The 25,440-nt window shown below is 38.4% G+C and overlaps 1 protein-coding gene across 1 annotated transcript in view; it reads left to right on the plus strand.

The window, feature by feature from the left end:
• The window catches only part of PTPRN2 (protein tyrosine phosphatase receptor type N2), a 733,183-nt gene that overhangs the window by 192,235 nt on the left and 515,508 nt on the right, over positions 1 to 25,440 (plus strand). The gene's annotated exons all lie outside the window — the stretch shown is intronic.

A 25,440-nucleotide genomic window follows, 5' to 3' on the forward strand; every position in this document is an offset into this window, starting at 1 on the left:
GTATGTTCTTCCAGTTTGCGTGGGTTTCCTCCCAGTGCACCGAATTACTCTCACACTTCAAAGACATACTAGTAGGTTAATTGTCAAACGACTGCTTAATATGTAGGCATTACCGAAACAACTGTTAATAAATAAAAATAAATACATAATAAATATGCCCTTTCCCAAAGGCATTATCCAAGAATGCTTCAGTCCATCCAAACCCCCCAAATCGGTTGGCCTCATCCATCGTTTGCTGTTGCAGCCTGAGCTGTGTTGTGATAAAGGGACTGTTGACTACTGAATGGAAGCTCCAACAGGATATAGTCACACAGCCTGGCTGCAAGGTGATTGGTTGGTACTGTACAAGTTCATTGTTGAACATATATGAAAACTGAAAAACAGTAAACTATGCAAAAAAGGTGCTGTAACCCAAAATTCTGACATTCTTCTAATACAGTTTATAACATGTAAATAAACTTCTAATGACAGCAGCTTTTCTGCAGTTACCTGTGCAGAATATTATATATATATCCCCCAGTGTTTTATACTGCATTACATAATTAACTAAAATTTTCACTCAGTAATAATTTTCCTACATACACATGAAATAATAAATAAAATAAGTTCTCTTTGCGGAAACATTTCAGTGAATTCAGTAAGATGCCAAAAAGTCAGACTTTTCTTACTCTCCAAACACCCGAAAGTGTTCATGCCAGCAACATCTCCCACTCTGACAAGTGCAACCTTTTACAGAAAAAAAAACAACATCAAACAAGCTCAACAGCCCTGGGAATAATCAAAGAGCAAAAGGAAATGGATGTTTGCCAGCAGATGGTGAAGTATAATTAATTCCATGATGAGACAAATCATCACATTCATCAAAGTAACAAAGTGATAGTGTGAAATAAAAGATGAAAAGCATTAGCAGTGTATCACACTTATAATCACTTTAATGTGCAAGTCTATTAGGGGTTGCTATGTATTTTACTGACCACTGATACTCATACAGCTAAGGCTAAGTACTCTGGCTGTGCTATCAGTCATGTACAGAGGTAATGTGTGCAATTCTCTTAGAGCAGGGTCAGTGCTGGGTTGTTCGGTGCCCACCTGTCTGGTGTCAGTGTATGTGCAGCAACACCCCGTTCGATGCTTCACTGCGCATGCACAGCTCACCCCTGCCCACACACATGCGCCAATGCCCACGCTCTGCTTTCTACTCAGAAGTTGAACCGGCACCGAAAATAACCGTTTTGTATGAAGCAGGTGGGCTGGCAGGACACCTTGTAAGCATGGCACCCTCCTGTGTTTTCGCTGAAGATAGAGCTTCTTCCTATCTATCAAAGGGTTTACCACTGGCGGTACCTCCACAATCCTTCCTCTGCATCGCCATCTAAGAGATTTTATAAAAAGTGTTATAATATTATTAAATACATTGTTTTCACATATAAATTATTGTAAAGAGTATTTTTTTTAAATAATTTTTATTCTATTTTTAAACAAGGCAGTTCCACTGCGCCTGTGTAAATCAGCTAGCTGGGTCACGCGTGCGCATAACGTGCAAGGGCAAACGCAGGATTTCTAGAGAGGGGTTTCCATGCCACACCACCAGTGGGTGTGGCCAGCATGCTTTGGGGCGTGGCTATAATTTTAGACAGTGCTTGGCTGCTCTCCAACTCTTCCTATACCCATCATATACACACTACTGTTAGGGGCACATAGCTCTCCCTTTTTGAGCAGAGCTGTGTGAAGCGAGACATACCTCCCAATTGTCCCTACAATCAGGACAAAGTCCTGATTGAGTGTGTCGGAACAGTTGGGAGACCGTCCTGCTCTCTCCTACCTGTTATTGTTGCTTTCAATACTTGTTGGGGAGAGATGGCTGTGAACAGTGCAGACAGAAACGATTTGCACACAAGCTGCAAAGTCCCGGGCAGGGTCCAGCCACCTCAAGCATACAGTGCCCCAGGCTGGGAGGAGGGGGGGGGGGTTCCAGGCACTAGGGACACCCCCCCTCGGTTTGCCTATGACACTGGTGACTCGTGCGGTGATGCGGCCACTATTGCCAGGCGAGATTCTTTGTCAAGAAAACCTTGTTATATTACATCTAAAATGTAATAAGTCTGTCCTTGTTACTTAAACAAATCCATAAGCCTTTTGAGAAGAGAAGCTTTGCTTGGCTGGGTGCTAGGGTATGCTACATTAAACCTTTAAATCCTAGGGTGTGCTATGTTAACCCTTTGAATGCTGGTATGTGAACAGTTAACCCTTTGGCTAACAGTGCATAGTGTGTGTGTCAGCAGTTACATTTGTGTAACAGAGTTTTTAAGGTCCATTTCCCTAATACAATAGGTCAGGCCTGGCCACCCTGTGGCTTTCCATGTGTTATGAAACTACATGCCCCAGCATGCTTTGCCATCATATAGCCAGCCAATAGCTTGAAAGGCATGCTGGAACTTGTAGTTTCACAAAACCTGGAGAACCATAGGATGACCAGGCCTGCAATTAGTGGTGGCAGCGATTAGGTTTGAGAAACAAGATTTGGGCTGTATTTGAGCTAAATCTGTAAGCTGTGGGATAGGTGAGTGCTAGATTGAGTGCTGAAATCCTGTTTAACCCATTATACCATTATAGTAAGATCCAAATCACAAGTGCATTTGTGACACTGGAGCACAAAACAAAATTGTTTCCCTTGTAGTCCCCTCCCTCTCACATTGCAGGTCAAGTTGCTGCTTCTTACCTTAACAAGCAGGATCTGGTGGCAGAATCCTCTGCTCCTCAGAATGGGAGAGTGGCTCTTAGCTGTGCCATCATAGCCAAACGTTACACTTCCAGCCCATCACTGCCACGAAGGAGCAGCAGCTGGCAGCTTTACAGTTAAGAAGCTGCCAGCTACTAATGCCCTTAATTAGTGGTAGCAGGCGCTCTGTGTACGGGTGTCACTCATTATGTAACTCATTCAACGTTTCAGGCACCGCATAACCATTGTCGCCATTGATTTGTCTAATGGTAGTGCCAGCCTTGGCTGATATTAATTACTGATATTAAATGTATAAAGGAATAATAAAGCTAAAATATTAGTTGTACATAACACATTAGTGGTCATTTACAACTGAATAGCAAATCACAAAGTTGCATGCTTCATTTAGCACTGTTGTGTCTACTTTGTGCTCTACATACTCTTAGGTTCACCACATCTGTGCAATAGTTTTATCTATTTGATGATTGTTTTGTGTCTTATACCCTGTGTTTGCTTTGTGCATTGGATATTTGCAAAGGCTGCTATGCCTTCAAGTTTGCCATCTCTCCACCCCTCCTCGTTATTTAAATATGAGCTGCGCACTGACATAGAGTTACATAATTACACAATAAGGTTGAAAAAAGACACAAGTCCATCAAGTTCAACTTTATATAAATTATGTTTTTAAATCATTTCAATTTAAGTGAACACTTATTTTGTTGATCCAGTTGAAGGCAAAACAAAACTCCAGTTTATCCTAAAAATTATTTCTTGACCTCGAATATAGCAATAAGCTAAATTCCCTGGATCAGTCGCCCCCATAATGTTCTCTACTAATTATAGCTATGAATAACATATAAAATAAGCCATTTTCAATTATATTTGCCATTAACATCTCATTTTGTAAAGAACCTCTCCCTTTGCTGATGGTGCAGCCATCTTTCTTCCATTTGCAATTGATGACCCGTTGTCCTTTGTATAATTGTTGGTGCAAAAAATTTTTCTTAGAGAAATCTTTCTGTTGTCCATAAATATATTTTACTTTTACATTGTTTTCTGCTGATATCCTCTGAGTTGTTGATTTCACACCTGGATTCCTTTGTAGAGCAGAACTTTCCCAGGACTGTTTTAGACTCACAAGGACTTTCCCAACAATTTTATGTATATACTGTGGTGGTATGTGCTACCCAGATACACACACTTTTATCTATTTCTTTGTATATTTTGTTATTTTATATTAAAGTTGGCTCTATATTTATTATACTATATAGTGTTACTTTATGTTACTTTCTACTGTTGAGCTACACAGATTGAAAATAGATTTGTGAAAAGGCAACATCAGGATATTATTAGAAAAGCCTATTCAGTTCACTCTATGTAAGCAGACTTACTACTATTGATTACAGAGTGATATACAAGTATTGTAATTACTACAATATGTATGTTTTTTTCTTTCTTCTTCTGATTGAAACTGTGCAGGCACTGTGATCTATGAACTCCTCAGACTTCGGAATTACACATATAGATTTGCCCTGATTCTTTATATACCTGGTACGCACATAACAAAACATTTTAACAAATTTGGGGCTTTCTTTATATAATATTATAACATTACACAATTAGGCACCTATGTCCTTTACTGCCATTTGCAATGTTATTTGATACACCATATCAAGCAGGCACTTAAGGAGGGCAGCTGCCTATTATATTTAGGAAGTGTTTCTGTGCAGAAGCACTGGGAACATGGCAAATAGCAGGTATATATGTCCCAGGATATCTGTCTTATATGTTTTTAAACCCCATGGAGATTGCAGGTATTTGGGAAAAGCTCCCCAAAGAGTGTGTTCAGGAAAAACTGGTAAGGGTCCCTGGGTGTAAATGGAGAGAGAAGAGTGGGCTCCATTTACAAGGCCTATTCAGGGTTTTTTGTTCTGACAGTAGACTGATCAGTGGTGGCACCTGTGAGGTGTTTTTTAAAGGGATGTCAGATTAGTTTCAGTCTCTGAGACCTGGGAAGGAGGTTGGATGCCTCCTGAGATACACTGCAAATGGTGGCCAATTAGCTCCTATATTTTGTATGTGTGTGGGACACAAGGTCCTTCACAGGATAGAGTGTTCCTGTGTGGTTAGTTAGTGCTGGACAGGCAAGGTGTTTATTTGGATTTTTCTTATTTTTCCTGCTTATTAAAATTGGCTTAGGCCAGTTGTACCAAAACCTTGGACTTGTGTGACTTCTCTGGTTCTGTACACTACCATCTACCCCAGGAGATGGCACCTGTTCCCCTAACCCGGTTACATTATATATAAACAATTGAGAAGGTTGGGTTGAATGCCATCATAATTTAATCCTTCTGTTCCTTTTATTAATGGGGCTCTGCACCTCTTATTGTAAAGTACCCACTATATAAGACGCAGATCTAGTGACTTATACAACAGTAATACTATTTTTGACTTATGTTCATTTATTCCCCTCTTTATACATTGCAGGATTATATTCACCTTTGCAGACACTGCAGCTAGAATTTGTTATTCCCTTCCCACCTCAATCTTTCCCAACTGTAATTTATTGTGGTAGTAGCTTAGTTATTATATCAGTTTAGGTACATATCCCCCACATTTACCTACATTAAAATTCAGTTTGCAATTTTGTGTAATTCTTTCTAAAGCAAGTTGGATCCTGCTCTGCTAATAATCTTATATAGCTTAGTGTCAGCAGCAAATAAGAACACCTTACATTCTAATCCATCTTCAAGGGCATTAATAAAAAGATGAAAATAAGATTGTCCAATACTGATCCCTGCGGTATACCACAAACAACATTAACCCAGCATGAATATATTCTATTTATAACTATTCTTTGTGACAAGTTTCCTTTTGTACTTCTGTCATATGCCAAGCATGAAGGTCAATATACATATAGAATACTTTGTATACTCACAAAAGAAACAAATAAGAGCAAACACAGGCGATTTTAGACAAAACTGGGTTCCTGGGCAGAAATCATGGAGGGGTCTCTTACACGATGTATTCAAACTAATAACATGCAATTTCATTTGTCTTGTTGACAGTCACATTGCACATACCACATTGCCAGCAACACAAAGAAAAAACCCCACTGCACAGATCCACTCACTCACTGTTCTATTAACTATATACACACATATATATATATATATATATATATATATATATATATATATATATATATATATATATATATATATATATATATATATATATATATATATATATATATATATGCCAAGTACATAAAAGTACTCATTACCCAGCATACACACTTGGCACATGTTTGATGCTATGTTTAATATACTATTATATATACAGCTATATGATGCCTAAACTACTATGGAAAGTCATATCTGGTGCCCAGTCTAACATATTGAACCATATCCGGTGTAAAAACTAATAAGCAGTGAATTATCTGGTGCTAAGTATAATGTGCAGGTCTAAAGTACAGAGCCACATGTGGCACCAATTAAATATGTGTACTTACATATCTGCCTGGACCCCCACTTATCTCCCCCATATGTTCTCTGCAGTCTCCAAATCCTGTCACCACCACCTCCATCGACAGCTGTCAGATGTAACATACTGTAGTAGCTTTTGGTAGTTGTGCGGTGAACTCTGGCAGCCAGCGCTAATGCAGAGTTAGCGCTTCCATTGCTAATTTAATAACTGGAAGACTGGCCCCTGTAATTGGGTAATAACGCAAGCCATTATGTAGTGGGCTCTATTGGAGTTCACTGTACAAAATATGCAATTTTGTAAATAAAACATAAATAGTTATGCACAAGGATTTGGGCACTCTGTAGTGCCAAGACCCTGGGCAATTGTCATGTTTGCACTCCCGAAACTGGCAGCCCTAAGAACAAAGGTGGCTCGTGGTATTACAACAGAGATAAAAACAGCATTTTTACTGTGCTGCTGCTCTGCCTTGTCTGTTTGTAACTGACGCCATAGTAATGCTCACATAAATAAAAAAAAAGATTTTAGGATAGTACTGAAACTTGTTTTTGCATTTCTCGGCCAACTCAGGTGGTGGCGCTGTTTAATGACTGTGGAGACTTCCATATTTTTAGCTGTTATGGGGTCTATTTATAAATGTCAGATAATCCCTTTCACTGGTATAAATTGGTGATTTCACCAGATTCAGGGCTTCTCACAATACATGAAGTGGCTACTGCCAGCTATCACGGGCAGAAGCCTCTTCCGGCTAACAGTATTGCTGTGTTTTGCTGGGTCTCTCACTTGGTACACTGGTAGAATCCTCTTATTGCTATAGCGGAGGGTACAAAGGAGAATTAGGAAGGTATCAGAAATATCTTCTTAGTACTCTCTAGCCCCCACTTACCACTGCTGTAGCAGGGCCTCCCAGGGCCAGACAAAAATGCTTTATAATTACAATAAACCACTTTAATGTTTTTGTTTGTATTTTAATACAAAAAGTAACATTTGAAAATATTTATTTATTTATTTTCGTTTTTTTGTTTCATTTTCCATTCTAAGTGGAACTGAAAAACCTAAGTCCAGGCTCCCAGTCCCACAGCACATATGTGAACCAGCTGTACTGGGTCATGTATGCCCATAGGGCACCACACTGCCTGGCTCAGCGGTTAGAACATTCTTACTGCTGCCAGCCAGTATTGACAGAAAGTTCACTGTTGCTTAGCTGCCCCGGCAAAACTTCAATGGTAAATTGTTGTGATATCACTGTGATATGCAGGAGTAGGAAATTAGTCCTATTGTTGCTTTTTGATAAATATACCCGAAAGAGTCATATATCTTCCCATTATGAACTCAAATTAAGGGATGTATATAATATATATTAGGTTTGGTTCCTTTTCCACAAATGGAAATAAACAGTGTATCCTCAATGCATGTAAAGTATAATGTGAATGTTCTCCTTATGTACCTGCTGTGTTTAGCCCAATAATACTGACATATGATCATTGATGATTCTCTCTCTGCATTTTCTTCATCTCAATCACTTCTCTTGATTTGTTGTCAGTATTTGGGCACTTTGCAGCCAGAGATTTCCTTCATTACAGAATAATAAATTGGGAAACAATCCCAATCTGCCCAGAGCATGACTTGTGGGATCTCTGGACCTGCACAAATGAATGTATTGGTAATATTGTCATCTATTATTAATATGGTTAAATTATGTATATAGTATCAGAACTATCCAAACATCTTTATGGGGATAAAATGAATTTTTAACAAATACCATATCTTACATTATTGACACTATCTATGTAATATTTTTATGAGTAATGTCCAATATGTGAATAAGATTGTGGGTATGTTTATGTGATTTTGATATTCTATGTAACCTGTGAGGATACCACCCTTAGCTGGGGTGGCAGTTACCCTTTGTGGGCTTCAACTCACTCGGGTAGACCAGAATATATCCAAAATAAGTCTTTATTATGACAGCACAACACCACAAGACATTCACAAGTTACAGGTAAATGGTAGCATGTATCCTCCAGCAGCCTCTTGCAGTCAGCACTCCAAAGTAATAATCTCTGTCTCTTTCAGAGTCTTATTCTCCCGCAATCTTACCACTACCGATTAGCAAAACAGTTATGGTGTCTCCCAGCCTGGGTCACTGGCTCACACCAACCCTGTCCTGGTATGGTTTCCTCCAGCGGCACCACAATGCCTGGCCCAGAGTCCTTTTCGCTGATGTCTTGTAAACCAGGATTCTCCAAACTAGCATAGCTCCCCTGGCATTCTCCTCTCCCTATATTATTTGCTGTATACACAGGAAGTAGGGTCAAATGTCTCAAATCTCCCCCTTACAGAAGGGGACTCCCAGTCAACACTTTAGCTGCTAGACATACTGACCCTGTTATCTTGATTATACCATAGAATGGCTTGACTCAATTAGCTGTTTTGGCTGGATACACTACACATGGGGTTACAATAGTACATCAAAAAATGACACTGCACGCTTACATGAAACAATAAGACTTTTGACACATTATATCAGCAGTGTTACACAATAGAAGTCTGTGATACCTTTCGATACAATAACATTTATATTGATACATTTCCCCATGCTATTTCAGCCAATATATTACTGTGGAGGCACATTGTATATCATTTAGAAGTTCTAACCTCATTACTAATTGCAAGGGTAAAATGTACCTAATAACATGAAATAATAATACACATAATACACCGATGCTCTGGTGTATATACTTAGACTGGGCCAAGGATTAAAAAGTACATTAAACCATGAGAAACGGGTGATGAATACAAAGTTCTCAGTCCAGTAGCACCCCGTTTCCTCACATGACCAATGAATCCACTTGCCATGAAACTAATGTTTTACCAGCACGTTCTATTGTACTTATAGCATGCACTAACGCGTGAAAAATAGGTCATATGAAAAGCTCATAAAAAAGTAGATAGGTATGAATGAGCCTTTAAAATGGAGATGAAGAACCACATTACAATACAAAAAGTTAACTCAGGTTAGCGAGCTAAACAGCCTTGACTTGTGAAAGATGTAGAAAATGAATGTTCTAGCCATTAAGATTTCACTAGACTGTTATTAACAAAGACACTTCAATAACGTCAACTTGACTGCAGGAAATATATTTCTATAATACGTATGCTGCTTTATAATGAATCTTTTATTGTGAAACTGGGAAGTCATTTTTGCTCAAACACAATGTTAAACACTCAGCCTCGAAAAATCTTTACTTAACAGTAATGATAAAGAAAATGGCCTCAAATAACACATTGTGTTCAAGTAATGTTCAAATGATACTATAGAAACTGAATTTGTAAAAATGTTTGCTCTTGTTAACTACTGGTGTGCCTGAGACATCCTGGGCCTGATTCATTCTCAAACGCATCTTGCACACAAGTTGTGTTTTTAGAATGAGCGCCGAACTTGAGCGTACGTGCGCCCGTATTCCAAATGGATACGTTTTCATTTGAATCTGGATTTGAGTATGTCCTGCCTAAACACTATGGGGTATATTTACTAAACTGCGGGTTTGTAAATGTGATTGGTTGCTTTAGGCAACATCTCCACTTTCTAGCTATCATTTTGTAGAATGCACTAAATAAATGAAAACTAGAATCTGAATCTCCACTTTTTCAAACCCGCAGTTTAGTAAATCTAGCCCTATATGTCGTATGTTAACCACCAGACCAGTCTGCACATGCATATGTGCAATAGCACATCCCATCAGAACACATACAAAAAAAACAATTATAAAACAAATTGCCAAATCATAGTACTATAATCCTTAATAAAAATGTGTTTTAAAAAAACACTTTTCCCCCCTTGTTTTCATTAAATATATAAATCAGGATGTTCTTAATGTATACTGTACATACAGTACATTCTATTTTGTATAGTTTCTCTTCCTTACATACACACGTTCTGTGTTATTTAGTTGCATGCTATGTGTAGTTTTTAATCCAGATTAGGTGCCGTGACAGTCATCTCTATCTGTCGTCAATTACACCTGTCCTGTATCTGGTGCAAATGATACAGCTAAAAAAAAGGTATGTACAAGCTGCCCATGAAACGGCCACATTCATGTTGGCACGCCCTCGGCTCACCCTTTCTATACATTGCTTACGTTCATCCACCCCTTCCCTCCAATGTTACGCCATTTGTGTTCAGACGTGAATTACATGCAGTTGCGTTCATTGGCATATGGTCCGTTTCTTAGCATGCGCAGAGCAATTTCATGCGAGATATGGCACACAAAGGGGCTAAGATGAATCAGGTCCTCTATCTCTCGAGTTCCTTGCATCTTTCTAAAACAGCATGAGTTTAGGAAAACAATTGATACATGGTTCTTCAAGAGGTTTTATTATCTTATTAATGGTTTTTAACCATGTTTATTACACAGGTATTTAACAACAAAAAGCAAACAAAATAAAAGCACGTTTCTCCATACCCCCGGAGTGGGCACATACTGTGATATGGAGCTATCGGCACAAATAGCTTGACTTGACTTCTGAGTTACGCTAACAGACTTCAGTATGCTCTATAATGGGCAGGCTTCTGGCATACCTCAAGCTCTCCTGCTGTGAAGTCTGGAGGATGTCGGTATGGGAGAGAGAATAGAAAATTAAGAGCTCTTTATACATAAAGAGATTAATTTATTTAATGTTCCTTCTAGGAAGAAGAGGTTTTCTTTCAAAATTTTATCCTTTGGGCTTTATTTAGAGTTGGTTTTACTATAGGCATTGTAAGTGAATATACCCTAAATTAAACATCTATCCAACAGCAGATATAGTTGGAAACTGGTTTTGCAGAAAAATATATAAAAATATATAAATAAGATGTAGAAATAAACTGAATTTAAAATCATTCCATACCACCCATGAACAATAAATGCCTAGTTTTCCGGCATGGTAAGTACAGGCTTCTTGGTCTACCATACAACACTTTAGTTAGAATGGGAAGAAAACTACACTTCAGTCAGATAACCATCTATTATATCAGTGATGTTCTGTGCAAGGGGATGCAGTGATATGCACTAACCTTCCTGTCTTAAGAGCAGGGCTTGACGTCATTTGCCCAATGCCTAATCACCATTACTACCCAGCGCTGCCAATTGGACCCCACCTTGAGCAAAAGAAAGAGTTTATGGGCAGGGTGCTGAGTACAGAATTTTTAAATGGTTCAGCTATGGGCCCATAGGCTTCATCATGATCTCAGTTCAGTTTTTGAAGTCTTTACCGCCCTTGGAATTCCATTGCCTGGTCCATCCAAATTAACAACATGTACACGGGCTGCCTTGGATAGTATTCAATTATGATTTCATCCAGTTGGGATTGGCTAATGGGATTGTTAGTCAGGTGTAGTATTCAATAAATGTTATCGTTTTGTAGGGCATTGTTTAGATCTAGAAGTTTCAGTTCAACTGTGTGTTTTCTTCAATTAAGACAAACCATGAAGGAAAATGTTGACAGACCCAAAGATGTCATACAATTTCCTTTTGTAATATTTCATTTCCATCAATCTTCTATTATCCCATACTTTCTAACTTTATACATATTTTAGATATCAATAGTCAGGTGCAGTAAGTCACAATATGGAACAGGTTTGATGCTCAGAAATATTTTTACTCTGAGATAGATTTGAATTTCCTAACATTTGTTTTTTTTCCAAGGGCAAAAGATTACTTACCATCAGATTACTGTGAATGATGAGCCTTGTGCGGGATAATTGCCAAGTGGCATGGCGTATTACTTCTAGGACACAAGAGATAAATTACTGCGGATGCTGCTAGGCATTATTTTGTTTTATGTCCTGTATTCTGTACATTCATAATTGTTTACATCGTAATGAACCATCTAATCAATATAATATTGAGAACAGCTATCAGGATACTGCACCAGTCACAAACTGGCGATTTGCATGTAACCTATGTAGTAATAGTAGCACAAGGGGTGTGGTGTCAGTTAGAGATATGGGCATGTTTTGCTGTTGGTTTTGGCCAAAAGTCTTCATGTGGTTTGGTTTTGGACCTGGATTTAATTAAAAATTGTGAAAAATAGGTAAAATCATGTGATTTTGAGCTGTTTCTGTTCCTACTATTTATAGCCGTAATTCATTTACAGTCTATTTTCTAATGGGTGTGATACATATGTTCGACAGTTACATGATCAACATTTATATGGTCGACACCATAATATAGACAGGGTTGGAATGTCGACAATAATGACAGCAAGAGTATTATTCAAATGTGAATTAGTGAAGCCAGCAAAACAGAGACTAGCTTCCCAGTGTTTGACTTTTACCAGCACACACCCCAATATAATTATCTGTTCATTTTAAAATCCAAGGGGTATATTTACTAAACGGCAGGTTTGAAAAAGTGGAGATGTTGCCCATAGCAACCAATCAGATTCTAGCTTTCATTTATTTAGTGCATGCTACAAAATGACGGCTAGAATCTGATTGGTTGCTATAGACAACATCTCCACTTTTTCAAACCTGCAGTTTAGTAACTATACCCCCTAGTGTTTGACTGTGAAGGCAATTGTGTGAGGGGCAGTGTCACATCTGTAAGTAAGCTGCCCAAAAGACAGGATGCAAAACCCAAACCTAAACATTTTCTTTAATGAACCAATTGTATTAATTTGAATGCTATTGTGGAGCAGTGTCTACACTGCAAGGTACAAGTGCGTCCTTTCCCTATCTCATTGGGCTGTCATGTGGTGCGCTGGCAGCTACAAGTAGCTCCATCATGAATCGATCTAGAGATCAGGAGCATCTCAGTAATAGTACTGTCAGCAGTAATACTTTTTCAACCACTGCTAGTAAAAAGGTCATGCGGGAAGAAAGTATAAGAAAGGGCACTCTAAATCAAAACAACGTTTGTCAATCGCAAAGAAAACATCATCTCTTGATGTAAGTTATTAAAGGTAAATATTATGTGGATGTCCAATAAGGTTGTAAGTCCAAAGCTCAAAAGGTTTATTTCACAAATAAAAGTAATATTGAAAGTACTGCCATTATTATTATTATTATTATTATTATTATTATTATTATTAATTTTTATTTATAAGGTGCCACAAGGTGTCCGCAGCGCTGTACAGAGACAAACAAATTACAATACAATGGGAGACAGCACAGTACAGTAAACAGTAAGCACAGCAACTCAGTAAGCTCAATGCACAGCTAGAGAGGGCGGGGAAGGGGGAGGTAGGATCCGCAAATGACAGGGCCCAAGAAGGAGGGCGCGGAAGACAGGGAGACCCCCAGGGGGGAGGAGGGAGCGAGAGTGGACGTGGAGTGGAGCCTCGAGGAGGAGGGCTAAGTAGCTGGAGAGCAGAGTTAGAAGTGGTGGAAACAGGAGGAGAGATGGCCCTGCTCAGAGGAGCGTACAATCTAAGGGATTATACAATCTAACATTATAGTGCGCACAGGACCGGCTAGTATCAACATGAAGCTTCTGTCAGCATGGCAAAGCTGAGTTAGTTATTCACAAAAGGATACAGGGGTTCTATTGTATAACTGGAGTTTCAGTCACAGTTACACTGCTCACTTTCCTATAGGTCAAAGGGCAGGGACAGTCCAATAACACAGTTCACTATTGGTCAACTCTTCAGTTCTTGAGGCTTGGGTCTTTCTCCATGGTAACTGTGTATGTGACCAACTGTTCATCCCCCCAGCCAACCACCAGATACTGGTTAAACCGTTATTTCCCTTTAGGCTCCAGCCTCTAAAGAATTACATAAATGTTATATGAAGTCTGATTTTATAAACAATTAAACAATGATATTAATAAATCAGATGTGCTCGCAACAGTATATGATGTTATAGCAACCATCTGAAAATGTGTGCATTTAATTGCAATCACATCGTATGTGACATAATCATAAATATACATTGATTCAGATTAATCTTTCATACAATTTTAATAATTTTACTTTAACTGAGTATTAAGGGAAAAGTTACTGATGAATGTGGTGATTAGTCTAAAAAAAAATGAAAATGGCTAACATTCCATACACCACATGCAGTGGCAGTGGTCCTGTTACACATAATATGCCCAGGAAGAGTAGAGTGTACAACATGGTCATACATCTTCTCATGCATCTGCTGTAACTTCTCATGTACCACCTTCTGAGTGTAGGTCTGTCACCTACAAAACAGCCACATCAGTGCATGAAAAGAACACTGAGGATGAAGAACAAATTGAACACTCACAGAATCCTGAGAAGAGTCTAAGGGTGTCGATGAGTACTGTATGTGAGACTGACATTTCAGATTCTGACATTGTAATTACAGAGCAGCCTCCTTCCAAAATTTCTCAACCATTTGGAAATGTAAGTAGATAGGTACCTACTCCCTTCATCATTATCACTATTTATTTATATAGCGCCAGCATTTTCCATAGTGCTTTACAATTGGGAACACACACAGCAATAAAGCAATACTGGGAAATACAGACAGAGAGGTAAGAAAGTCCTGAGGGCAAGCTTACAATCTCCCTGTTACGTTATTTACAGTAAGTTTGTTCAAGTAGTTTATCAAGAAGAATAAGCATAGTTTTAAACATCAATTGTCTGTGAAGCAAGCATTTGCAAGTATGACAGCCAACTTCCTGTTGCACAACGGATCACTAAAGCCATGACAGCTATGTTAGCATTGGATGTGTGTTCAAGTTCCACCATTAATGCATTAGGTTTTAGCAGATTAGCTGACATCATGTGTCCATGCTACCAAATCCCATTACTCCCAGCTGTACTGGGAGGTTAAACAAAAGGTAATTCAGTCCCTAGAAAATGCCATTGTACAGACTATTCGGCAGTATGAAAGCGGTATAAACTACAGATATGTGGACAAGCGGTACTGGTCAAACAAAAGACTACATGACCGTGACAGCCCACTGGATAGGTTTTATCACTTCAGTAGCAGCAGTGCCTGTAGCATCATCATCATCATCCTCACCCCTTCAGTATAGTAAGCTAGCCCATAGTGTCAGGTTATTCATAGCACCCTGTTTTTTGTCCACTAAATAGTTCAGATGTCACTGATACTGCACCGCACACAATTGCTTTCAGATTTAAACACTTGGGATTTTAAAAGCAAGAAATAATTTGTTTTTGGGGTGTGCTAATCACAGTCATACAATACCCTGCTTTTTCACCACTAAATAGTTCAGTTGTCTTTACTATATATATGCAATAATATACTATTGCAACAACCAGTAGCCACTGCTTGTCTACTCTTCACTCTCTTACACCCAATTGATCAGCACACAATTCTAGCAGACTGATTTCTAAATAATCTGTAGTAAAATCACAGCTATTGCATAATACATTGCTTCCTTCACCCTGTCCAAACCTGTACAAGAGTACAGAATTTCAGCAAAAGCTCTACCCACATGCTATCCAGGGGCTGGCTGGGCAGGGGGGCACATGCCCCCTGGCCGGACAAAAAAATTCAATTTTTGGGCCGGTCCCTCTAGTTGGTGGCTGGCCCCTCCTCTGAGACCAGCCATCTCCACCCATTGGCCACAGATCCGTCCCCCCCTCCCTTCAACTATGTCAGGACACCTTAATATTGATGTCACATGGGACGCACACCATGTGACAGGTGCTGTCCCATGCATGAAGACTACTCAGCGCAGTATGTTAAGTGAGTGAGTGTATATTATTATAGAATGTTTGTGTGTGAGGGAGGGCAGTGCATTTATATAAAATATGAGGGGGCCAGTGTATGAATATAGAATGTGGGCTTGGGCGGGGGTGGGGTAGTATATTAATTTGGAATGTGTGTGTGAGGGGGTGCCAGTGTATTAATATATTATGTGAGAGGGAGGGGAGGGTCTTAATATAATGTGGGAGGTAGGCTATGAATTTAATGGTGGAGTGCGCGTGGGGGCTAATTATTGGGTGCTATTTTATTTGTGGGGTGATGGTGGGGCAATTTAATATAATAGTGGGGACTATACATTTAAGATGGGGTGATTGAACCTTTAATTTAATGCTGGGATGGTTTGGAAGCTATTAATTGAATGTGGGACTGCTTGGGGAAAATTAGGTCTATTTATTAAATGTGATTATGAATTATTTAATGCCTGAAATTGTTGTGGGAAATGGTTATATTTATTAAATGTAAATGCTATTTAATTTATTGCTGGACTAGTTGCAGTTTTCTAAATTTCATGTACCCATATTTATTTTGAAATAGGGCTCCCAACATTCCAGGATCCAGACAAGAAGCAACTGATTCAAAGACACCAGCAGCCACAGGTGCTGAAAGTGACAAGAACAGGTAGTAAAAAGAAGGACATTGTGCCAACTGTCCTGAATCTAGTGGAGCAGTCCAGAAATTGGGTGACTGCAAGGACAGTTGGAAGGTATGTACTGCTCGTGAAGGCCGAACTGCATGCAACTAACAGTAGTGCACACAGTATTACCTGTGTATTTGTCCAAAATGATAACCATGTTATATCATAGGGGCGCCCTGTCTAAAGTACCTCAGGCCCCCCAGAGCCTTAATCCAGCTCTGGGAAAGGGTGTCAGATTGACACCTAGTGCTCTGCTCTTTCTCCCGGTAGCACTACTCATATTATTTGTTTTAGGTTAACCCTAAAACAAATAACCCTATTAGTATATAGGGTGAAGCAAAAAAACAAGCCCTTTTGTTGGCAAAAACATTAGGTTTTTAAAGCAAAAGGGCTTTTTGCATTTTGATAAATCAGCCCCTGTGTTAAATACTGTAATAGAACATAGTTATATAATTTATTGCTCTAATATGATTAATACCTCATTATAATTAGCCTGGCATGTAAAAAAAAACAAAAAACGTACTGTAAGAAGAAGGAACATATAAAATAAAATGCAATATAAAGTGAGGTTTGTTTTTTGTTGCATTATTTGTTTTCATTATTTAAAATGTATTATTTATAATAAATTATCGCTGGGTTAAGCAAAGCTAAAATTGCCTCTTTTTATGTTGATAAATATATATTGTACCGAAAACCACCCTTTAAGGATGGGCCGCTAGTTATGAGCCAGTGCTATGTGCTTGCCCCCTAGGCTAAAGTCTGCCAGTCAGCCCCTGATGCTATCACTTCTAAATTGGCAGCTCATGTTGTCTTTATCTTAAATTCACTTGTGTTTGAAGTTCTGAAAACAATTAAGCGTAACAAATATGCAAAAGTAGAAGAAATCAGGAAGGAAGACCAATTTTATACCACTGTATATAAATGATACACACATTTATAGATATAACACTCACGCATAGCATGCTAAGCTAGTGTTTTAAATAAGCAGCTGGTTTGTATATCTTCCCCATGCTGCTGGGAATTGGTAATTATTGAGTACACCTGCACTTTAGTGCCCTGTTGTAATACCCAACACAGATAGTGTTCCATCTAAACAAGGAAGAGGAATCTGGGTGATCAAGTGGTACTTAAAGTATTTTAGACACTGAATCAAGAGCTCTGCTAAGAAGATCTGGTGATTACACTACATGCATATAAATGAGTTATACTCTGTAACTAATTGTCTTGGCAAAATGGGAAACAATGGAATACATATTACACTTATATGTGGAATTATATTTTCTCTTATTTAAATTCTGTTATTTGTGACAGTCCCTGACTCATGATTGTGGAGACACAGTTGCACTCCTAAAACAATTTTGGTTGTTGTGTATTAGATGTTGATGCAAAGTCCACACATATATTGTGACAAAAGGTCTAAGTCTTGTTTTGCATGATTTACTCTTTTTTATAATGCACCCAGCTCAGAACATATCATTTTTCAGGGAAAGTTTCCTTGCACAGCCAAGCTTACAAAATGTATTTTGGATATAACCTGAATTGTCCTAGGTCACATGACAAGAGTTCCCTGTCCACCTACCGCGTAGGTCACTTTAAGATTGATGACACCTGGAAGCCCCATCCATTTCATTAACCATCTACAGTCATTAGTAATACTGCAAGCACTCTTACTCTGTAAGTTGTAAGAGAACAAGGGAAAGGGTGATTTAAGGGGTGGGGAAAAGGTGTGCAAGAAGGAGAGTGCAAGGGCTATAGATAAGAGGAGAAAAAGGTGTATGTCATATATGTATGTATATCCTGCTCCCACTGTCAATGGTTATACTGTGTATTCCATTCATCCTCCCATAGCACAGTGTGCCACAAACCATACCTGTAACCAAAGGGTCTATTTATCAAGCTAATGTGATATGGAAGATTTTCTATTGCTGCCTGTCACAGCCATAGAAAATCTTCTAGCACAAATTTATTACTAAAAGATTGCCGGGGCAGCTGAACGATGCTCAGCTACCTGGCAATACTGCCTTGCTGTGCTAAGAGGAGTCTTACCACTTGTCATGCCAGTACAGGATCCCTCTGCACATGTGCTTTCCAGCTGGCACATGTGTGATTAAACTGAAATCCTGGAATTGGGCTTCCAGTTCCAGATGAATTTTTTTTTAAAATTATTAAAAAGGGAAAAAATATTTAATTTTACTAATATTTTTTTTTCCTTAGCTAACCCTTGGCTATCGCCATACAGAGATGGTGATAGAGATTGGAGGACAGCAGAGGTATGTGTCTGTCCTAGGTAATTATACTTATCTATGAAACTCCCCTACATCGGCCTTGGGGCTTTATTGTATGGGAGAAGCCAAAAACTCATATTTAGGAATTCGGACAATTCTACCTTTGATAAATAGAGCCCCAGGATTTGGTGCATGTGTGCTGGGTTCAGTTATGAGTTTAGTTCTGTGTTTAGCTCTGCAATGTACTGCAGTGTTGCAGGTTAAATAGGATTTTTAATGCAATAATTTGATTTTAAAATTGTATTTTATGTAAAGAGCTAGATCCTGATTTACTGCAGAGAAAGAATAACTTTTATAGCAGTTTCAACTTTTCTTAAGCATTGTGCTTCTCTCATAGTGACATATACTACCAGTAGAGAAACTATGCCTTTATGTACAAAAGCTGTAACTGCAATCCATTTCTGATTATATATATATGTATATTAGAGATGCTTAGGCTTGGTTTTCTGAAAACCGAGCCCACCCAAACTTAGGGGATCTGAGTAGGCTAGGAAATAAAACATGGAATGTAAGTGAGGACACTCTTAGAGTGATAGAGTAATATTTTAAAATAAAAAACTTTATTGGGTATATATTAAAATGGTCCATAAGACACCAGTAGCAAAATATTTAAAAAGTCCCATACTTGTGTGGCAGGAGGCTAGTATGCAGAGTCCTGGCTTGCAGCTATTTATTTTTCCCTCCGCAAGCATCTTCTTGTGTAACGTAAAAAGTGGTGCAGAGCTAATAAATCACTCGTATGCCCCTCCCCCCAGGCTCCAGTATCCGGGTACACAATGCTGTAGCATTGTGACTGTAATGGTGAGTGGAGTAGGAGGAAAGGCAGAATGCTTCCTTACCCTCTACCGTCTCCTTACACATTGTCAATTTCCACACTACAGGGATTCATACTAAACCACTCTCCCAGGAATGTCAGGGACACTCATGAATTCCAGGTACCTCTCCCTTAATCCCAGGAGAACAGGCCATGCGCCCACATCCTGCTTACTTCTTAGTAAAGGGACTTCAGTGATGCGATTTGTTGCAAAATGGTTAATTTTGGCCCCTCACAAAATGCAATAACACTATTGGGGTAATTTGTAGCAGAGGGCATGGCCAAAATGATGTGATTTGCGGTGCCCCCCACTCACTTGCCACTTGACCTCCCAGAGGGGAGCGTCCAAAGGTTGTCAGGTTTGCAGGGATTACAGTAAGAAGTTGTCTCTGCTTGTGTCACACAACATGAAAGTTCTCAGTAATTACTGCATTGTGTTCCTGGGGAAGTTGAAGCCTGCAACCACCAATCAGGACACTGGCTCTCTCTTCTTCTAGGGCATACATGCGCACAAAATGGCTGCCTCCAATGTGTGTAGGTCACAGGGGCTTTCACATCTCTTTGTCAGTTACAACTGATTCAAATTACCTATTTCAGACCAAGGAATCTCTAATATAGAACATGTCAAGTGAGCCTTAATGAGTGACAGTAGCATGCAGTTTGTACATTGCATTCCTATTAATTATGAATCTGGTATTTTGCAGATACAAGTGTGCTCAACTGCACAAGTTGACATCACCCCTAGATGCAATCATCATGTTAATATAATATTAGGTTGAGAGTTTCCATTATTTCCCTAATGAATTTTAGTAAGAGTCAATCAAGAAGTTCTTCCTTGTAGATATCTTAAATGAAAAATATTTTATTACAGTAATTAGTGGCTAGCTTTAAACACCTAATTTACACATTAGCTGCCAGCAAGCTCTCCTAACAGCTAGAAGCTTGAGGAATGTTTAAAAACCTTTTATTTTAGAATAGATATGTGGCATGGGTTGTGTGTTCAGACTAAGGTTGCCACCTATCTGTTTTTCAAACAGTCAGTCAGGTTTTCAGGTGCCTTGTACAGTTTACAAAGACCTTTCTGTGTTTCATGAGTTATAGCATGTATCTTAGCAGTATGTTTACTTCTACAACTCTCTGCATAGGCTGTTCAGACTGCCAGTCTCTTCATTTAGCCAACTGGAGGTGAGAAAGGGCAGGATTAACTCAACCTCATACAGAAAAGATTTCAATGGAGCAGCCCACTGAACTACAGCATGTGACGGCAATTATTTTGTGGTCACCAGAATATGGGGTCTGCATTATTCTATGATCACCATAATATGGGCTCTGCGTTATATTATAGTCACCAGAATATGGGGTCTGCATTATACTATGATCACCATAATATGGGCTCTGCGTTATATTATAGTCACCAGAATATGGGGTCTGCATTATACTGTGATCACCATAATATGGGCTCTGCGTTATATTATAGTCACCAGTATATAGGGTCTGCATTATGCTATGATCACCATAATATGGGCTCTGCGTTATATTATAGTCACCAGAATATGGGGTCTGCATTATACTGTGATCACCATAATATGGGCTCTGCGTTATATTATAGTCACCAGAATATGGGGTCTGCATTATATTATAGTCACCAGAATATGGGGTCTGCATTATACTATGATCACCATAATATGGGCTCTGCGTTATATTATAGTCACCAGAATATGGGCTCTGCGTTATATTATAGTCACCAGAATATGGGGTCTGCATTATACTATGATCACCATAATATGGGCTCTGCGTTATATTATAGTCACCAGTATATAGGGTCTGCATTATGCTATGATCACCATAATATGGGCTCTGCGTTATATTATAGTCACCAGAATATGGGGTCTGCATTATACTGTGATCACCATAATATGGGCTCTGCGTTATATTATAGTCACCAGAATATGGGGTCTGCATTATACTATGATCACCATAATATGGGCTCTGCGTTATATTATAGTCACCAGAATATAGGGTCTGCATTATGCTATGATCACCATAATATGGGCTCTGCGTTATATTATAGTCACCAGAATATGGGGTCTGCATTATACTATGATCACCATAATATGGGCTCTGCGTTATATTATAGTCACCAGAATATGGGGTCTGCATTATACTGTGATCACCATAATATGGGCTCTGCGTTATATTATAGTCACCAGAATATGGGGTCTGCATTATACTGTGATCACCATAATATGGGCTCTGCGTTATATTATAGTCACCAGAATATGGGGTCTGCATTATACTGTGATCACCATAATATGGGCTCTGCGTTATATTATAGTCACCAGTATATAGGGTCTGCATTATGCTATGATCACCATAATATGGGCTCTGCGTTATATTATAGTCACCAGAATATGGGGTCTGCATTATACTGTGATCACCAGAATATGGGCTCTTTTACTTTGGTCATCAAAGTATGTATTATACTGTAGTCCTTAGTACAGGACTTTGCATATTTGTTATGGTTACCGGAATTGGGCTCTGTTATATAATGTGGTCACCAGAATATAGACTCTGTATTTTATGAGGAAAGGGTTGGTCAGAATAGGGCTATGTATAGTATTTCTTTGTCAATATATTGTGCATATATTGTGTAAATATTTAATTGGTCAAAACACCTAGTAGGTGGGATTGATTGGAATTACCTGATTAGCCCTGTTATTTCAAAAAGATAGAGCTTTTGGACAGGGTTAGCGGAGACAGATTGCCCCATGGTTCTGACATTTCCGCCATCCTCCCGAAAGTGACCATGAATTTGTGAGATTAGTTTGTGTGGCTACTCATTTAGTTTATCGAGAGTTACATTCTACTGTCACACCGCCACCTGCCCACTGATTGAAATTAGACACCAAGTTTATTTGACGGCCTGACTGACTTAGTGAGATGGACTGATATCTCACAGACACACCTCTACTATCCAATTGGCTTGTTTATGAATTAATTAAGTAGTGGCGCCGATAAAACTATTAAACTTATAATATAGCACAGAGATAGTTTAGTTTACCATCAAGTAGCTATCAATACGCAATGGAACTCATTTAAACTAATTCCTAATTTACAAAATAATCAAATCCATATTCTCTTTTTTTTAAATGTAATATTTAATTTCTATGAAAATTAGATATCAATATTATAGGTAAATATATCTGACCATATATATATATATATATATATATATATATATATATATATATATATATATATATATGAACTGTCTAGGTGATTCCTTTTGTTCAAAGCACAATAGATGTTTGTACAATATTTATTGGGTGTACTGTTGAAGGAAGGTTTAGATTCAGGCCGTCTAATATTAATATTGTTTTTATTTAATGTCACACCCAGTATTCTAACATTCTACCATTTGCCCAAAATCCATAAAACTGCAAAGAAACAACATGCCTGTCCTATCGTTTCTGACATTAAATCTATAATGGCTAGGGTATCTGAATATATAGATACATTTATCAAGAAATATGTAATAAAACATGATTCATATTTAACAGATTCTTCCCGATTTTTACAGTCTGTTGAATCTGACACATGGAGAGAAGGTTTTAATAGGTGTTCTATTGATGTCCAATGCTTTATATACATCTATTCCATATTGAAAAAGATCTTCAATCTATGAAAAAATAATTAGATATGGGTTAATCCTTAAGTCCTGCCAAACATGATTTTTCTGGTGAAATGAGACAAATTATTCTGGAACATAATTATTTTATATGTGTTTTTATGCTCAATCAAGTGGTACAGCTATGAGACTGAGTTTTGCTCCCATCTATGCCAATTTGTAAATGGGTAACTGGGAGAGAAGAATCATATATACTATTCAATCCTTTAGTCAGCAGGTTGTTTACTACAGAAGATACAGATTATACTTCTGTTATGGAATGGTGATGAATCCAGATTTAAGAAGTTTGTAAAGCCTCGGCATAGTAATGGTTTCAACTTTGTAATGATTTTTACTTGATTTTTTTAGATTTGGTATTTAATAGCACTAAAACCTCTGAAACAGCTGTTATAGGAACATATACCTTTATAAAAGAGGCTGATAGCAAAAGTTATTTAGATTATACAAGCTGCCATCTTGGTAGCTGGAAAAAGAACATTACTTTTTCTCAATTTACTCGACTTCATAGGAATTGTTCTTCTGATCAATACATTGACTTACAAACTGAAGTTTGGGTTAACTCTAGCCCTAACCCTAACCCCTAAAATAATACTTACATTACATCAATGACAGCTGGGTCCATCCATCGCAGCTTTAACACAAGTCGCGGTTTGTGATGGCGTAATTTTTCAGAGTCGGCAACAGAGCGAGTCATCCCATCAACTCATCTGCATCCTGGTAAGTAGTTTTTTTTGCAGGTCACTCTATTATGCATTCATAGTCCTCATGTCATCTTTTTCTCTGTTGGGGTAGTCAGTACCATTAATAGGTACAACACCCATAGTGCTGTTTAAGCACTTAATACAGGATCCCGTGCTGCCCCCTGTATTTATTTGGAGGCAGCAAAAATAACCATACAGAACTTGGCTCAGGGGGGCGCTGAGAGAGGGGGGCCAGGGCACATGCCCTTGGTGCTTCCCCTTTAATCCGGCTCTGCTCATACCCATTAATTTGAAAGAATTTTAAATGGAAGTAAGAGACTTTATTTTATTTTCATAATTTACTGTTATTAACCATTTTAGCAACTTTCATGGTTATTTCACGTATTTAATGTTCACTTTTCTGGTTTACACTTGATAGGCTTGTCTTTTTGTATCCCAGGCAGCAATCCTGGTTTGAGTATTACATGAAAACACCTTTGTTAAGCTCACACTTTTACAGAAAAATTCTCTGTCTGGCAGACAAAATAAATTCAAGAAAGTTAAATGGATTAGTAACTAACTTGAAAAATTGCCCTTTGCTCTTTAGGTAAGGAAGTTTACAGCTTCATATGCTAGGAATAAATTGGAAAAATTTAGACTAGTAAGAGAATGATCAGATCCAGTTTCTATTAAATAAGGTATCCACGAGATTCATTAATTCTAATAAGTCCACAGTTGAATGGGAACTATCCAAGCATTCAAGTACTGTCTGAGGGTCTGTTCTCTTTTCACTATTTAAAAGTAAATTCTGCACATTGACCTCAGAGCATTTAAATGGATTTTTCCATCACAAGTCATTTTTAAAAATTTTTCTAAGATAGAAACACACCTTGGGCAGCACAATAGCAGAGCGGTTAGCATTATTGAGTCACTGCTCTGGGCTCATATGTTTCATTCCAATCAGGGCCTATCTGTGTGGAATTTCTATGTTCTTCCTGTGCTTGTGTGGCTTTCCTCTGGGTGCTCTGGTGGAAAGGGGGTTCAGGGATAAAGTACTCCATCTTGAAATTAAGTGGTATACATACCAGCAGAGATATAGAGAGGATCAGGGTAACTGCCTGCTGTTACTTAAGTTATCCATTATACTTCCTCCAATCACCGTTCAGTAGATAAGAAATTAAAAGGCTAAATTAGAGCGATTACGGATCAAGAGTTTTGCAAAGTGCTGAGTATATACTGAATTCAGAAGAGCCCATTTCAGGTGAAATCCCCAAAGGGGAGACAGACAAAGCTTCCATTCACTTAATGGGCTTAATTCATTAAGGGAAGTTAAGTAAAATAATTGAGTAAGTAATCTCCTGGACAAAACCATGTTACAATGCAAGGGGTGCAAATTACTTTTCTATTTTGCACATAAGTTAAATACTGTCAGTTTTTCATGTAGCA

This window comes from Mixophyes fleayi, chromosome 5, assembly GCF_038048845.1.
Source record: "Mixophyes fleayi isolate aMixFle1 chromosome 5, aMixFle1.hap1, whole genome shotgun sequence".
Taxonomy (NCBI): domain Eukaryota; kingdom Metazoa; phylum Chordata; class Amphibia; order Anura; family Limnodynastidae; genus Mixophyes; species Mixophyes fleayi.